The sequence below is a fragment of the Sturnus vulgaris genome, chromosome 9 (assembly GCF_052056855.1).
Source record: "Sturnus vulgaris isolate bStuVul1 chromosome 9, bStuVul1.hap1, whole genome shotgun sequence".
Classification (NCBI taxonomy): domain Eukaryota; kingdom Metazoa; phylum Chordata; class Aves; order Passeriformes; family Sturnidae; genus Sturnus; species Sturnus vulgaris.
In genome coordinates, this window is record NC_142251.1 from 3,132,540 (window position 1) to 3,140,505 (window position 7,966).

The 7,966-nt window shown below is 41.0% G+C and overlaps 1 long non-coding RNA gene across 1 annotated transcript; it reads left to right on the forward strand.

Moving 5' to 3' along the window:
• The first annotated feature begins 1,559 nt into the window (after positions 1 to 1,559).
• Positions 1,560 to 4,968, forward strand: LOC148222773 (uncharacterized). Its single transcript, XR_015805251.1, has 3 exons — positions 1,560 to 1,982; positions 2,668 to 2,753; positions 4,454 to 4,968. It is a non-coding gene; the product is annotated as an uncharacterized LOC148222773 (long non-coding RNA).
• The last annotated feature ends 2,998 nt before the right edge of the window (positions 4,969 to 7,966 follow it).

Below are 7,966 nucleotides of genomic sequence, written 5' to 3' on the forward strand. Positions count from 1 at the left end.
ATTTCTCTCCGCTTCATCGTGTCACCACAGTAATTCACACTCTGAAACCTTAAGGCTATAGCTGAAAACGTGCTGCAAACAGAAGCTTCAGCTGAGCTGTCTCTGAAAAAAAGGCTGATCCTGAAAGAGCAGAGTGATCCTTGGTGCTCCTTGCCATCTCTAAGACACCTGTCTGGTTCTGTGCTTGGCTTAAAGTGAGGATTCTGGTGTGCATTATCCCAAAGCTAAGATGTCTGATAAACAGGTAGTGGATATCTGCATTCATAATTCCTGGCAGCCCTTTAATCCAGATCCTTGGAGATAACAGCAGGGATGTGCCCAAAATAGGGCCCCTGATCTTTCCAGTGGTTCATGATTGTACTGGTGTTTGGACCAGGGCACCAACTCTGACATTCTCCCTGCTGCCTCCTGCATATTCACAACTTCTGCTTTTCCTAAGAATATCTACTTTGTAAATTAATGGCAAGTTCTCAGGCTGAGGGATTTGCTACCCTTTGTAAATGAGGAGTTGAGAATTTGCCTGGTATTTCTCCCATAGACTTTTCCAAAAGCACTTTTATGAAAGCATTTAAGCACCAATAGTTTTGCTTCATAAGAGCAAATTGTGATGCAGGAATAGGATGAAGGTGTTACAATCACATTTGGAAAAATCATACATACAAAAGGAGGCACTGAGGAATTTTAGAGAACATTTTCCTAAGGAGATGTGACATCCTCCATAGATGTGGTATCACTGTAAACCAGGCTTGCCACAAAGCATTTCTGGTGCAAACATGATTTTTGTGGGCACTCATTTAAGAGAGCCAGCCAGAAAAATATTCCAGGCCAGAGCATCTGAGCTCTGTTCCCAGCCTGATAAGCTGGTCCAGCTGAAGGCTAGGGAGAATTTCTCCCAGGATAATAACTTGGTCAAAATAGAGAGGAATTTATTAACAAAGATAGAACACCTGTTGTGGTGCATGACCAAGCCCTAGGAATGGAGTGTCTTCTCGCTGAACCAATCATCTTTTTTCTGCTCTTGGAGTTGCGAGTCATACTATAAAAACAAGTATGTTTCTGAATAAATTTGTCTCTCTCTTTCCTATCATGAAAGAAGACCATGTAGCTGTGTGTTTTATTTCTGCCTCATATAAAGGGTTAATGCCCCTTTCCAGGCGTACAGATTTGAACTACTTTGACTTCTTGTGCAGGACACATGAGTCTTGCATATAGCAGGAAACTGTCCTTGGAGTTGAGTCTTCCAAAATAAAGGTCCACTAAACAAAGGCAGGGGAAGAAGAGTACTCTGGCATCTACTGTGTAAGTAAAGAATTTACAAAATTGCAATATTTGGTTACTCCCACAACTGAATAAGCATTTTTGGTGCTGAGTGTATGGTACACCTTCAGGTAAACATCTTCTGCCTGCTCTGATGTTATTGTAGAGTATTTCTTTGGAGAGTGCTCCTCAGCCTGCCTGAATGCCAGAGGAGCCAGCTCCATCCTGAACACTCCTCAGGTGAGTGACTACTGACCTCCACTGATCCAACCCCTGCAACACCTGCGAGCTGCTCAGCCAGGGCCACTGGGCTGCTGAGTGACACGGAGCAAGATGTGCCTGCAACAGCTTGGAGGAAACTGGGTAGCTTTTTTATAGACTTTAAAATGAAATAGGAATCAAAACTCCTTCTGATAGCGGTAAAGCTGGAAGCAATTCCAAGCCTTTCTTGAGCAGAAAAGGCTGCTCTTGACTTCCAGAAACGAGCACTGACATCCGCGGAACACTTCAACCACACTAAAGGAGGCACCTGGACTCAGAAGATCGAAGCTCTGCTCAATTTTCTCAAGTTGGATATTCTGGGATTTCTGGTGCATCCTGCATATGTAGAAGCAGCAAAATTTGTCTTGGGGAACAGAGGCATCAGCACAGAGAGGGGACAGATGGTGAACGTTACGGAGACCAAACTACTGCTCGATCTTCCCAGAGAGAGCGGGTCCTGCAAGGTAGGAAAAGTGGTTTTAAATCAGACAGCGACACAGAAAGCTGGAATATGAATGGCTCGTGTAGAGGTATTTTCTGATGTTGAGAGGGAAGAGGTGGTCTGAGGATAACACCTTGGGTATGGAAAATTAGTGAGGGGGAACTGCTGTCAGAGGAGCTGATGCAGAGATCATCACCTGCTTTGAAGACTTAATAAGTCACTTTAAACATAAGTGTGCTGTTGGTTTAGGTGAATTCCATGTTTTCCTCGGGGAAAGTTTTTTCCCAAATCACCCTGCTACAGATGTCATTCACTGAACTGGGAGTTCATAAACCTTTCAAAAAACTTCTATTTGATTTTCAGGCTTTATTATTGTACATTGTGATGGTTTTATTTGCCATGTTATTGTTCCTAGTGTAACTTTTGTTGCAATTAGAAAAGAAAATAGATTAAATGATAGCTACAGTTTTGAGTTTATTGTGTTTCAGAAGATTTACATTTATAGTTTTTCCTTAAAATTTTGCAATTACATTTTAAAAAACAACATAATCCAGGGGCATGTTTCTATACTACCAATTCCTGCAGGCTGTCTGTAGGAGGTCTGGGCTAAGGATGAGCTTGAAAAAGATACTTATATGCTATTGGAATATAAATTAATCCCAAACTTCTCCATGTCAAATTCACTATATCCTTTTTTATCTTTTCAGAACAAGGGAAGATATCAGCTAAATTGTCACAAATAAGCCCCAAACTGTTGTGAAAGAGTATCTGATTTCCTAAATTAATCTGAAAGGTATGTTTTCAGATTTCAGAACCCTCTCCTTAACCTTGGTTCCACAAATAACTTTATGCTGAGATGAAGTGTAGACAAACACACAATAGAACTTTCTAACCAGAACTGCTGAGGGGTGTGTGCTATATCCTCTCATAGCAACCATAGGCCCCAGCTCAGCTTCGGAGGCTGAATGGATCCAATGCCATGGTTTCCATGGTTGCACAGGGTCTCATGTACTCAATAAGATTAATATTCCAGTCCTTAATAGAATAACTTGTGAAAAGGCAATTTTTTTCCTCTTTATTTCCGGTCTTAAATTATTGCTGTCTTAAAGACTGAATAAACTTATAGCATGAAAGTTATTTTAACAAAGCTTAAAAGGTTGTTGAGATTGTCTTAGCATGAGCTCAAACCTGCAGTACTTATGTAAGCAAAATTTCAGGTGCCTCCTGAGACAACACTGTTGGATTTGGCTGGTAAAATAATGATGGTTTTTCTCTTTACCAGTCTGTTAGTATTTACTGTAACAAAAAGTTTGATTGCCACTAAGAATTTAAGAATCTTGACAACAGCTGACCAGTTTTTGGAAGAAAATAATGTGAGTCTGAGAACCTAGAGGTAGGAACTCAGCTGTGATAATGTGATTTTAATTTTAAGGGAGTTCCCTCGTTTGTGTTTCAATACTGAGTTGGAGGTGATTATTGTCCTTGTCTTTTTTGCCACCTAGGGTTTTCCAAAGCTCACCTCTGTTGGAAGTTGTCCATCACGTCATATTTTATGTCCTTCTGAAAAATCTCAGTTGTTAATTAAGAGCTGTGGTAACTCTTATGAGGAGATCACTTCAGAACTACACCTCAGCCAAGTGTCAAAGAAAACTTCTTGACAAATATTGATGTCCTTGGGTAGTTCCAGCTGACTGGGACTTCCCTACACCTTAAAACCCCAAGTGCTTGGGCTGTGTGAATGATTCCTTTCAAGGTGACAGTAACTTGCAGGTGCTGTCCCAGTTCTGGGACAGGCTATGGCTGAATGAGGGGTTGGGCCATGGGGAAAGCTTGCTGTGGGCATCATGGAGCTGTCTGTTTGATTTATAGGAGAAAGAATTGTTCTGGCAGTCCTTTTTTGATGTTTCAAGGCTCAGTGGGATATGCAGCCCTACTTGAGTGTGGGGTGTAAGTATCTAAGTGCCACAGAATAAAAGATGCTGAGGTCTAAAGAGCTCTTCAGAAACAGAACAGAAAGCTCCAAGAAATTGTCCAAATGAGTGAAACTTTGATATTTATAATGGTTAGTTGCTACTGAGGTGTACTCAATGCTGACTTCTGGCCTCTGCTCTATAACCTCTCAGTAAAGAAAGTCTGAGGGAGCACGTAGAGCTCTCTGAACCTTCCAGTGATTTATCTGAAGTGTTTATTATCTGGCTCACAGATGTGTATCAAAGCATGGCTTACAAAGAAGAGCTCCATGTGCAAAAAGATTACATTTTTAGCTTGTGTAAACTGTTGTTTCCCCACCAAAGCCAACCAAGCTGCCGTGTGATGTCCCCCAGCAGAGGATCTGCTCTCCAACCAATGCTTGGTTATTGTTCTTGGCTGTGTCCATGAATATTTCAGAATGTGCTGGAGCTGGGCTCTGAATGCCTTCATTCACAGACCGCTGTATAAATGATCAAAGGAGAGGCTTCTTGATCTTGTGTGCAATAAATCCTCTGCTTTCAGGTCTGCTGAACTGGATACAATCATAGAAATACTTGTTCCTCATGAACAGATCAGGAAGCTGGAGTCAAGTATTCCTCCTGTTGGACAAATGCCTCTGGAATTCCACGAATTGCTTGGCACATCTGAGAGAGCAGGCAGAAGAATTCCAGCCTTCGTTTCCTGTACAGTCTGCCTGCATGGAGCATGGCTTTGGAGACACTGCTCCTTGCTTCAGGTCAAACAGTGGCAGGGGAGAAGGGGCATCTGCCTGAATATCTGAAAAAATGCAAGTAGAAGAAAAGATTTGAAAACAAACAGTGTTGGGTTAAGCTTATTTTTAGACTTCAAAGTGTTTGTTGTAGAAACGTTGCCTAGATTTTAAATAAGGATTTGTCTTAGCTTGCAACTCATCTAGCTTTGTTTTGCATCTTGACCGTGTCTTTACAAAATAGTGGTAAAACAAAAGAAAAACTGATGTGTAAGAGCTTAATGGATCTTGAAAGAAAACAAAGTTGTGGCTTTCTGGTACCTGGACATCTCATTCTTCCTGTGATCTTTGTCATGAATCTTGTCAGTGTCTTGTCAGTGCCTTGCCATGAATAAATTATATAGGAAGAAAATAGTGGTCTATCACAACCCCTGTTCATTTTTAGCTAAAAAGTACCTGTGATTACGTGTCTGAATTGAATTCATTTTATTTATAAAAAGTAGAGGAGGGGTAGCTTGCTAACGGAGATTTTTTTTGTCTAGCTGGGACTTAATCAGAAGTCACTATGGCCACAATTACACACAGATTCACTTTTGTGAATTTGAAAACTCCATGGGTTCTTTCCCCTGTGGAGAGTGTATACATCATTCCTATTCAGAATTCCAGTTGTCTGGATTAAAGAGCACAAAGTGGACTTTTGAAGTTTTCCAGGGCTTATCATCCATGCCATGCCTTCCTACACATAACTGACATAACTAATAAAAAACAAGTGCCAAAATCTGGGAAATCTATAACTGGATTGCTCCATGCATCTATGCTAACCTATGTATCACCTTTCTTTGTGCAGTTGTTCAATGGTCTCATAGAGAATCCTGCCCTTTTGAACGGGAATTTTGCCAGCTGCATTAACTGGGACAAGATTATTGACTGTCTGAGGTAAAGATTAGAAGATAATTGTTGTGTTTAACTGTTAATTCTCTAGCATTATCCCAGTAACTTGTTGATGCATCCAAGAGTTGCTTGATGTCTATATATACACACACCCACGTGTGTGCACTTGACTGCCTTTGGGAATTCTCTCGCCCTTGCTACTATGAGTACAAAGATTCACTGGGCTTTCTTATTTGTAAAAAAAATATTTGGACTTATGTCCTGATAAAGGGAGGTACTACAAACACAAATGTGAAGCTGCTTTTGTGTCTATGTTCATCTCAGAAGCTCAGCAGCTCGCCCTTGCACACTGAAAGCCATGGCTCAAGATGCTGAAGATGCAGAAACAGCAAAGGGAAAAAGTAACATTGCACATTGCTAACCCCCTGCTGCAGGGATGGCTCACCCGTTTGGAGAGCTGTGCACAGCCCATGACATCCCTCACTCGGCAGGATCTCTGTGATCTGAGAGTTGGTACCTGCCACCCGATGTGTCTCCTGCTGCGAGACAGGTCTATGAAGTAATGGAGCCTGGCTGTCTGCAGTCAGCACTGCTGTACTACATCCAAAGCAAGCTTGCCAGTCAGAAAATGCTGCATTAATCTTTCAGGGAGTGTTTGTTTTGCTTGTTTTGCTAGGCTGAGTTTCAAGCAACTGATAATGTGCTCACGAGCAGTTCTCCTCTTGCAGCCCATTTTTCAAAAGGAAGTGTGAAGGCCGAAGCTCCCAAGGTTGGGTGGAACACAGGTTGGAAGGGTTATATATGGTCTTGTTTCACTGTGTGAGCTCACAGTGCTTTTGAGTGCATGTTAATACATCTGCAGGTACCTTTGGGATAGCAGAGTTGTGGTTCTTTGAAGTCTGATGAGTGTTTTAAAAATATAACCTTGGACTTGGTTCTTCTCTGTTAGTGCTAATTCTGCTTATGGAGTTATCTCACTACAAATGAGAGGTACTTTTGTTTGCTGAGCAATAGTCAAACCTTCTGACTGCTGAAGGAGAAACTCTGAAGGCTTCTGAGGGTTAGATAAGACAAACATTTTACAGGCCACAGGGTTTTAAGTGCTGAAATGCCTGGAATTTCAGGAGGTAAATGACAATGTGTCTGGCTCGTTCCCACTTGTCCCTGCAGTGTTGCTGCTCCATCCAGCTGCTGCACTGTAGTTACAGCTCTCACTTAAAGGTCCATCCTTCCAAATCTTTTTACATTTAGCTCCTCTAAGCAAAAAGGAATTAAGACACACAACTTTAAGGATGTGGAAAATTCAAATCTAGAGGCTCTTGTATGTGAAGAACCTTTAAATACAAGGTACTTTTCTGGACTTCTTTTGGTGGTTTTTATTTTAAGACACTCTGTGTTCTCTGATGACTTGCAAAATAAAATCTCGCAACATTTCCACAAGTGAAGAGAATTCTAGCTCCCAGAGTGAGAACAGAAGGATGCACTGTGATCTTGAGGTCTTTTAACCTGCTTACATAGTCTGAAAGAATGTGGCTGAGCAGTGAGTCCGTTATGAAATGACAATTTTTATGGTGTTGGGATAAGAAAAATCCTGTGGATATTTCATGTGCACATATTTCTACAAACTTTTGCTGAGAATCAACGTTTTACATAAAATTTATTCTGCCAAGAGTACTCCAAAGATAGTGCTATACACAACAGTATTTTTTAAAGTGCTTTTTTTCTCAAAATATATACCCTCTGCTCAAATTTTAAGTGGGAATGTACTTCAAAAATATTCTGGGTGGAGAAAAAAAGGGTAATAGTTAAGTGCTTTTCTCTTTTCTGCCTTTCAGTTTTTGGAATTTTTCCTCTCTTTTACTGTTACCCTAATCTTGCACCTTTTCCAGGTCACAATAAGTGGGATAAAAAAGGCAGAAATGAAAAATTTTTTATATATATATATGTGTGTGTTTTTTTAAATACACCAGTTGGAGAGCTGTTTGTACACATTTTTATGTTTCTTTCTAGTTTTGGATTAAGTTTCTACTCCAAAGTTCCAATTTCCTGGTTAACATATTGTTCTGGAAGGACCCAGGGCTCATGCAGACCTGGCACACGGCAGGCAGGCTGGCTCAGGGGGGAAAGCTGTTGCTTTTCCTTGCCTGCTGTAGACACAAGTGCTGTGAGAATTCCCTTGGTGCAGGAAAGTGTTGTGATATTACACTCAACATTTATTGGTGTGCTAACAGGATAGTTCCTCCAGGCTCAAATAAACATTATAAAACCTTCCTTACCCAAATGAATCGCTTAAACTGGATGCAAGAGAGGATTTGGCATCTTGGGTTTTGCTGTGTGGCTCTTTGTGAAGAGCAATGTAAATCCTTTTTATCAGCCTTCAGTTTTTATATGCATGTGTATCGTAGGGCTGGGTCTGTGGAGTCATGGCCTGTTAT